The sequence below is a fragment of the Myotis davidii genome, unplaced genomic scaffold (assembly GCF_000327345.1).
Source record: "Myotis davidii unplaced genomic scaffold, ASM32734v1 scaffold1330, whole genome shotgun sequence".
Taxonomy (NCBI): domain Eukaryota; kingdom Metazoa; phylum Chordata; class Mammalia; order Chiroptera; family Vespertilionidae; genus Myotis; species Myotis davidii.
The window spans coordinates 1,139,705-1,148,320 of record NW_006283826.1 but is presented as its reverse complement, the minus strand read 5'-3'; the positions used below and the strand labels follow the sequence as shown (position 1 = coordinate 1,148,320).

At 33.9% G+C, this 8,616-nt stretch overlaps 1 protein-coding gene across 2 annotated transcripts in view; it reads left to right on the top strand.

The window, feature by feature from the left end:
• Nucleotides 1-8,616, top strand: part of MED13L (mediator complex subunit 13-like) — a 248,346-nt gene that overhangs the window by 32,844 nt on the left and 206,886 nt on the right. The gene's annotated exons all lie outside the window — the stretch shown is intronic.

Genomic DNA, 8,616 nt, shown 5'->3' with positions numbered 1-8,616 from the left:
GAGAGAGAGAGTCAGAAACATCAATGAGAGAGAGACATCGATTAGCAACCCAGGTACATGCCCTTGACCGGAATCAAACCTGGGACCTTTCAGTCCGCAGGCCGATGCTCTATCCACTGAGCCAAACCGGTTTCGGCATTGAAGGCTTACTTTCTGACACCAGTAGGAAATAAGTAAATATTTGTGGAATGACTGCCCAAATAAGGGCAGTATGATTTCCCCCCCATAGGTAATAATGGACTTGTTTTAATGTAAGCAGTTTTGATGTTTGCTTTTATTATTTGTTAATCCTCACTCGAGGATATTTTTCCATTGAATTTTAGAGAGTGGAAGGGAGGGGACACACACAGAGAGAAACATCAATGTGAGAGAGACACATCGATTGGTTGCCTCCCCAACATGCCCCAACCCGGGCCATGGATTGAGCCTGCAACTGAGGTATGTGCCCTTGAACAGAATCAAACTCAAGAAAAACTGGCCAGGGTGATGTTTGCTGTTTTTAGAGGACATGTTATTGACATTGAAATATATTTAGTCTAAAAGAAAAATTTAGATACTCTTAGTTCAGTTTCAGGCATTATATTTTAAATTTTGTAAAAAAGTAGTCTAGCATGCCCTAACCAGTTTGGCTCAGAATAGAGCGTCTGTGGACTGAAGGGTCCTGGGTTCGATTCTGGTCAAGGCCATGTACCTTGGTTGCGAGCACATCCCCAGTAGGGGATGTGCAGGAGGCAGCTGATTGATGTTTCTCTCTCACCAATGTTTCTAACTATCCCTTTCCCTTCGTGTCTGTAAAAAATCAATAAAATATATATTTTTTAAAAAAGTAGTCTAGCAGATATTAATAATGGAAAGGCTGTCTGCCTTGGTATCCTTGGACAAATTACACACAACTCTGATTGCTTAGAGAGGAAATCATACTTGTTGACAATGACTCTATTATGGAAAAATTTATCATGCCATTTATTGGTTTCACCAAGAGTGCAGCAAAGAAACAGAGGCTCCTGACTTGAGTAGCAAATGTGGCTGGGGCAGTTATTCCCATTGCTCCAGTAAAAGCTTCATTAACCAGAACTCAGTTTGAGCCCGCAAACAGATTTAAATGTACATTTTCCCATTCCCCTAACTCATCCTCCTTATGCACATACCATTTTACAAAAAAAGGTTAAGTGACTGAAATATACCATTATCAGTGATTAGTCCAGACATGCACAGATAACAGTTTGCTTCCCAGTATGGTTGGGGCAGTGAGCTAGAAGATACTAAGGAGGACAAACATATTTTCATGTGATGTCCTGGGGTCAGTATTGTTTCAGCGCATTGCACACACATGTAAATTTATAGTATTGTGTAACAATGATAAAACAAGGCTAAGAAGGATGTTTTAAAATAATTTTTTGAGCTTTATAAAGTGTTATCACTGTTTTTTGATCTTTCATATTTATAATTAACATGGTATTCAACAGATATTCATTGTGTCTACATTGTGTTAGGTGCTATGCAGAATAGAGAAATGAATCAAAAACATACTCTGTTTTTCAGAAGCTGACAGTCTCATAGGGGAGATAGCATATGTACACAGAACATTATTACAGATGTCTTAAAGAGAGTCACAATATGATTGAAGTTCTATGGAAGGAGGTAGAGCTTTGAGGAGATGGTGATTCTTGAACTGAGCTTTTAAAGAATGGGTAGACTTTAGCTATTTGGATATATGGCTATGTCAGGGCAAGGGCATTTTACATATATGGAATTGCATATGTAAGGATATAGAATAGGGAAGTTTGGAATATTTATTGGAGTGAGAGTTAAAGATGAGAAGTTGATTGAAAATGCATATGTGTGCTAAGACGTTTGTACTTATTAGGTAATTGGAGGTTTTGAGAGTTTTTGAAAGGTCTAGATGGGAAGCTCCCTGCAGGCTATAAACAGCCTGGATGGGCAGGACCTGCTTGTGACTTTTGCCTATCATTGTATTGCACATATTTGTTGAATACATTGATTAGTAAATGAATGAGTATAATAGAGTTTGTGTAAAGATCATCATTCTAGTACTGTTGTGTATCTTGAAGTCCTCTCAGTATTCTGGATCACATAGAAAAACATGCTGTTGTTATAGGAGACTGTTCTAAGTGGAGTATATGACTACAATTCTTGATGAATTGATTTCCTTTTAACCACATAATTGAAAAGAAGTAATATAATTTTCTTCCTTTTTTACAGTTGCTTATTTTCTAATAGTCTAGAATTTAATTTAAAAAGTTTTATTAAAATTATTTTTCATAAATTATTTTTATTAGTGTTGTAGGTAACAGGTAGATTGAGCAATTGGCAAAAAGTTTGTGTTCTAATTGTCCTGTAGAACAGGGATTATGGAACAGTGTTATTTATGGGTAAGAGAATGTAATAATATTCATATGCCAGAAACCTCATTAACTTGTAAATACATCATGGATTGAATGACCTTGGCTTTCCTACTTGTGTTATAAATTGGCAGCTCAACACTAGAGTTGATATTTGCTACATATAAATGATTATGTTGCTTTGCTGTGGCTCTCTGGGAACTACATGTTTCACTATAGAAACAAATGAAGAAAAGCTGTCATTGAGCTTTCTCCCTCTTACCCTGAAATCCCAAATTAATTACTACCTAATTTAATACCATAGCTAAATACACTACATGATAGAATGAGTTAGTATATGATTTAGGCCAACATTTTCAATGAATCCTTAAGAGATATTTTTTAGTGTTAGTATACTTTTTCTATTGTTATAAAAATAGCCTTTTGGTTTCATCTACTTTCTAAATATTTAAGATAGCAAGGTAGTAGTTTGCAAGTTCTGTAATTTTAAAATGGCATTTTTCAAAGACTGTTAGCAAAGTTGATCTGTTCCCTCCAAAGATACTTGCAAACACGCTTGCACATATACCCACAGTAGCTCAGATTTCCTGTATTAAGGTGTGATTTCAGTTTGGTAACACGTGGAATCTCCCAGAGAATGTTTGAAGAGTCCTCCCATCATTAGTGAATCACATCTCGTGACCAGGAACCATCTATCATTCTTTTTTTCCATTGGTGACCTTAGCTCAGCTGGCTTTCAGCAGAATCATAGGTCATGGATTGTGGATTACTCCTTCCTATCCACGCTCATATATCCAAAATGGGACAGAGGCCAGGAAGAAATTTACCATTCTTTTATCTTTTACCTTTGAAGAGCTAGATACCATAAGTGAATGGTAAGTAACCAAAATAAGACCAAGTGTTCATATTGTGCCTCTTTTTTGTTCTCATAGAGAAGTCATTTAGATTAGCTCATCTTTTGTTCTTATCTATAGTATGGAGATTACAGCTTTATTTTATGATGTAACAGGCAGTGAATATGAAAAGCTCATAGATTTAAATGTTGTGTAAATGCATTTCGTAGTCATACTTTTCCTTTAATGAACTCCACACTGTCAAAATATTTAAATCTTCATCAGTTTATTTTACAATTCACAGTTTTGGTAATAATTTCTAATTGTAGATAAAATTTGGCTTCTTTTTTCACCTGACATTATCAGTATAGTCTTAATTATGTAGGCATTTGATTTTAAAAAATGGTCTTATAATTGATCATTTTCTGGCTTTAAACATGCAAGGATAATTGATAATATCTACTAGTATGACATTGCTTCCAAATGGATTTTTAGAGTAAAATATTAAAATGATGTCTTAATATTGTTTCAAATAGGGAATTATGATTTGATCCTCAAAAATTATACTATGTGTGTGGTATATGTTAATTATCAACTGACCAGAGTTTTTTTTTACTATTACATATTTCAGACTTAGCAGGGATATTTGATGAGCAAAGGTTACTATTCCAAATTCATCTTCCATCCCATATTAAGGCTATTTTCCTTACCACATTTGTTTTTTTATGTGCAGAATAGTTTTTATATTTATCGTACCTAATTTTATAGTAAAATAAACTAAGAATACATGATGGTTTGAAATACTTATATGTTGAAACTAGAAACCAGACAATCATCAAATATTTATAATTCACTTCTTATGTGCTAGGCATCATGGTTTCATGCTGTGTGCTTGATGATCAGTCTTGGAGTGGAAAGTAGTTTTGAAATTATTTTTTCTTTTTGAATCTTAAGTGATTTACAGGGAGAAATTTAAGATTTGCTGATTCATTTTTGCATCTTTTGTGTTTATAAAATTCATTTTTATGTAATAGGTAGTATAGATTTAGTAGTCATGAAATAAGTAGCAGTCTTTACCATACTGAAACTTAATTTAACTAGGTGAACACTAGTGACAAGAGGGACTTCAAAGTAATCACTGACTTTAGTCTAGTAAATATATTCATTGAGATGCTTTCTTCATATAAAGAGCAGAACCACACAGCGTTTTCCAGCCTTTTAGTTTTCTCAAGGTTAAGTATTGTGCCTAAAAATTTACCTAACTTATTTGGTTAATAAATTTTCAAGTATATGGACTACAAAATTTAATCTTTGCCAATTTTGGTATATCAAAGCAGGCTTGACTGGTTATAGCCTCTTCTGAAACCCAGTCTATGTATTTAGATAGCCTGCTGAAAGAGAGTGGAAAATCTGGATGTTGGCTATATAAATAATCAGTTTATAGTTTGATTGTTTTTTAGGTCTCTGAGTGGAAGGAAAAAAAGTTTGGGAAAAGCATATTGTCATTGGAACAATAATTCAAATTATTATTTTATAGAGATTAAAAATTATTCTTGATTATTGGATATGACTTTGTGAAAAGATTTATCACTTTATAAAGCTCCAACAGCTAAGGTAATCTACGTATTGTAGTTTTAGTCCGTGTAGGTAGCTTATTTATATTTTTGCTATTTCACATGAAAAGCTATTTGGCAGCTGGAGTTAATTTTAGAGCAGCTTTCTGGAATTTAGTTTTTAAGCATTAAAAGTTTGAACACTTCTTGAAAAAGAACTGTAGTTCAATTTTGGTATTAACATTGGACTCTAAAAATAATTTTGCCATGGAAATGATATAATACTGAAACACTGTAGAAATAGACATTTGTCTTCCCCTTTAACAGTTTGCTGTACTTTTAAAAAAATGTAGCAGAAATGTATAATATAATTTAATTCTTTATATTTGTGAATAGTCACCTTCCTCTTTACTTCATTTTTATATACTTTCAAAATTTAGCACTGTATAAATTGAAAATAAGTCCAATTATGTATAGGAAAAATAAAAGTAAAATGTCCATCTCTTTATTATTGCTATTCTTTCTGCTCCCAACAATTTTGACTGACTAAAATGATCCATGGATTTGGCCTAGATTTCATAGAAGAAGGAACAGGGAAAGTGATAAAAACATCAATGATGACAGAGAATCATTGATATTCTGCCTCCTACATGTCCCCTACTGGGGATGGAGCTGCAACCAGGCATGTACCCTGATCCAGAATTGAACTGTGATCTGGTTCATAGGTTGATGCTCAAACACTGAGTCACACTGGCCGGGCTAGAATTGGCACTTATACCAATTCTAAATATTCATCGATACTTTTCATTCTAACGTGTAAGATATAAATTCTTAAGGTACACATTTGTTTAGGTCATTGAAAAATTCATTTGTGTTCCTTATATAATTGAAAAAGTCTTGAAAGCCATCCTTTGTGGGCTTTTGCATTTATGAAAATAGTGAGGAAAATATAAATTACCATTGAATTCTAAATGTAGTAATTTCTTTGGAAAAACCAGCATCGAGAATATTTTACTGCTAGCCTTAAGTGCTTTGCATAATGCTGATAAGTACTCTATTAAATTACAGAATTTGTCTTGGGTTATTTGGAGGAGAAATTTGATATTGGAGAATATTTTACAACTTCATTATCCTTTTCTCAAAATGGTCTTAATGTCATAAGAAAAATGTTGGTGTGTTAAGTATGAAGCTGTTTTCTGAAGATTGAGTTTCTGCAAAATACCAAAAAGTACATGGAGTACTGAACTGAATTCCAAAGTCAGGATAAAGGCATGTGGGATATAAAAAGCATGGGGTTTTTTTTGTGTTGTTTTTTGCTGTTATAAATGTTGGCTAGGTGACATAATTATAATTGTTGGCATTTCAGGGATTGTCTTCAAGTGCCTGTTGTTTTGAACAGAGTAAAAACTGATCCTGATTTTGTTATATTTAGGGGCAGTGGATAATAATTGCCTAATGTATTAAATGATAGATTTAAAGAGTTTTGTGTTTTTTACGTATAGAACTAGATTAAGATTAAGGATACCATTTAGGAAAATTTGTAAAAATTTAAATCCCATCTTTTATTCTGATATTCACATATATATTCTAGGTTTTAGTTTTTTTAAAAAAGTATTATGTGAGATAAATTTGATCTTTGAATTTCTCTGGGTTAAAATATAATTCAATAGTTCCTAAAATGAACTGGCAAAGACTTAATTAGAAAGAGGCTAATTAGATAGACATGTTACCAAATCTTTTATATTTGGAGGAGGAGGGAAGTATGGAATTCAGTTCAACAAGTATTTATTGAGTATTAGGCACTGTGCAGTGAGCTGGGAATAACATGGTCACTGCTTTCTAGAAGTTTGAAATATATAATTAGTTTATTTCCCCCAGAAATTTAATTAATGACAATTTGAATTTAGTGCACCTTATTTTTAACAATTCTCAGGATGCTTGTGAGGTTTGAAGTGGGTTTTCTTTTCTCTTGCTGTGTCTGTTTGTTTATTCAGTCTTCGGGTACTATTGTACTTTGAACATGGGCCAGATATGTGCAAGGTATTTGGTATTCACTGGTAAATGGACAACTCAGTTCTTGGATCTTTTGGAGTTTATAGTAGGACAGTTAGAGAAGTACACAATGCAATGGGATAAATGCTATTGATAGTGGTAGTACTGCTCTGTTCATGTTTTATCCTCTAAGTTGTTGTTCCTGCTGTGACATCAGGGATTTGTTTCTTGAATTTAAAATGTTTAGTCAACTAAGTTTGAGTTTTCTCCTTTTTAAGATGCCATTACCATGGGATGATTGAAAGATGAGCTAGACATAAACTTTTTTTTTGGTGGGAGGAAGATGATGATAGGACTTTACTAATCTTGTTGAAGGAGAAGGGGGGTTGTGGGATAAAGGGGGAATAAGTGGTGTTGGAAAGAATTGACTTGGGGTGGTAAACACAATACAGTATGTATATAAAAATGTTAAAGAATTAAAGTTTTTTTCTAGTGAAAAACAATGGATTTTAATCCAAGTATTCTCTTAATATCAACTTTGCTGATATGATATTCACATATATTATTATGACTTTTTTTTTGCATATCACACATACCAAATCTCTCTTGTAGTTAGATATATCTTTGTTGGGTATTTTCAATGTTAAATCAAACATAGCAACTGCACGTTGGTCTTTGCTACAATTATCATCTCTTACACCACCACCAGCTTGTATCCTTTACCTTGAATAGAATGCTTGTGAGTATGGAACAAAAGAGGATGGATTCAAATCTCAGCATGGCTGCATGCTTCTTATATTGACCAGTAAAGTGACCTTTTGTAATCTCTCAGTATTTATGTCACTAATCAGTACAGTTTTAAACTAAACTTCTGTATTCTTGAGCAATCTTTGCCATGGTTTTCCTTCTTTCCAGCTGCTTTACATAGCATCCGGAAGCATCTCTGTCCCCTTCTTTCCTGAGACAGACATTGATTCTTGAAGTTGTTTAGATGGTGGTAGGAGTGTGACTATCAGCAGTAACAGTGCACTCTGTCACGTGGGTGGTAGGAACCTGGAGGTACAGATAAAGTGCCTGGGAATTTGGAAGAGTGGAAATGACCTGAAGTTACCCAGATAATAAGCAAGTGTTTGGAGGAAGTGACATTTAAAATGATGCGTTAGAGAGTTGAATTGGGACATGTAGGTTTCAGGGACAGGAAGAAGAAAAGGTAGTCTAGTAAGTGACTAACAAGTATAAAGGCACAATAGCTAGAATGTCTGCTTGGCTGTTGAAAGGGGTGTGGAAAAGAGAAGAGGAAGAAATAAGTTTAGGATGTGGTTTACGCCTGGCTGGCGTGGCTCAGTATTTGAGTGTTGACCTATGAGCCAGGAGGTCACAGTTTGATTCCCAGTTGGGACGCTTGCCCGGCTTGCGGGCTCAACCCCCAATGTGGGACATGCAGGAGGTATTTGATTAGTGATTCTCATCATTGCTGTTTCTATCTCTCTCTCCCTCTTCCTTCCTCTCTGAAATCAATTAAAATATATTTTAAAAAAGAAGGCTTTTTTTTAAAAGAAAGATAGCTCAAATTAGATCATGACTATTGCATTTAAAGCATTACTACCATTCAGTAGACCATTAATGGGGTCTTTTGAGAGTCTGGAGTAGTTAGAAAGGTTAATCTGGATTGCAATATGTTAAATAAGTTGGAGCAATGAAGCTGGTGGTAAGAATATTAGGAGTCTGTTTCATTATTTTTAGTGACATACCATTAAATAGCTGTTTTGTATATTTTTAATCACATCTAGTTTTTTTAGCCTTAAATATTGAACTTTTGTGTGAGTTTTAATTTATTGATACCCATATTAAAATTAATCAACCTGAAGTGTAGGG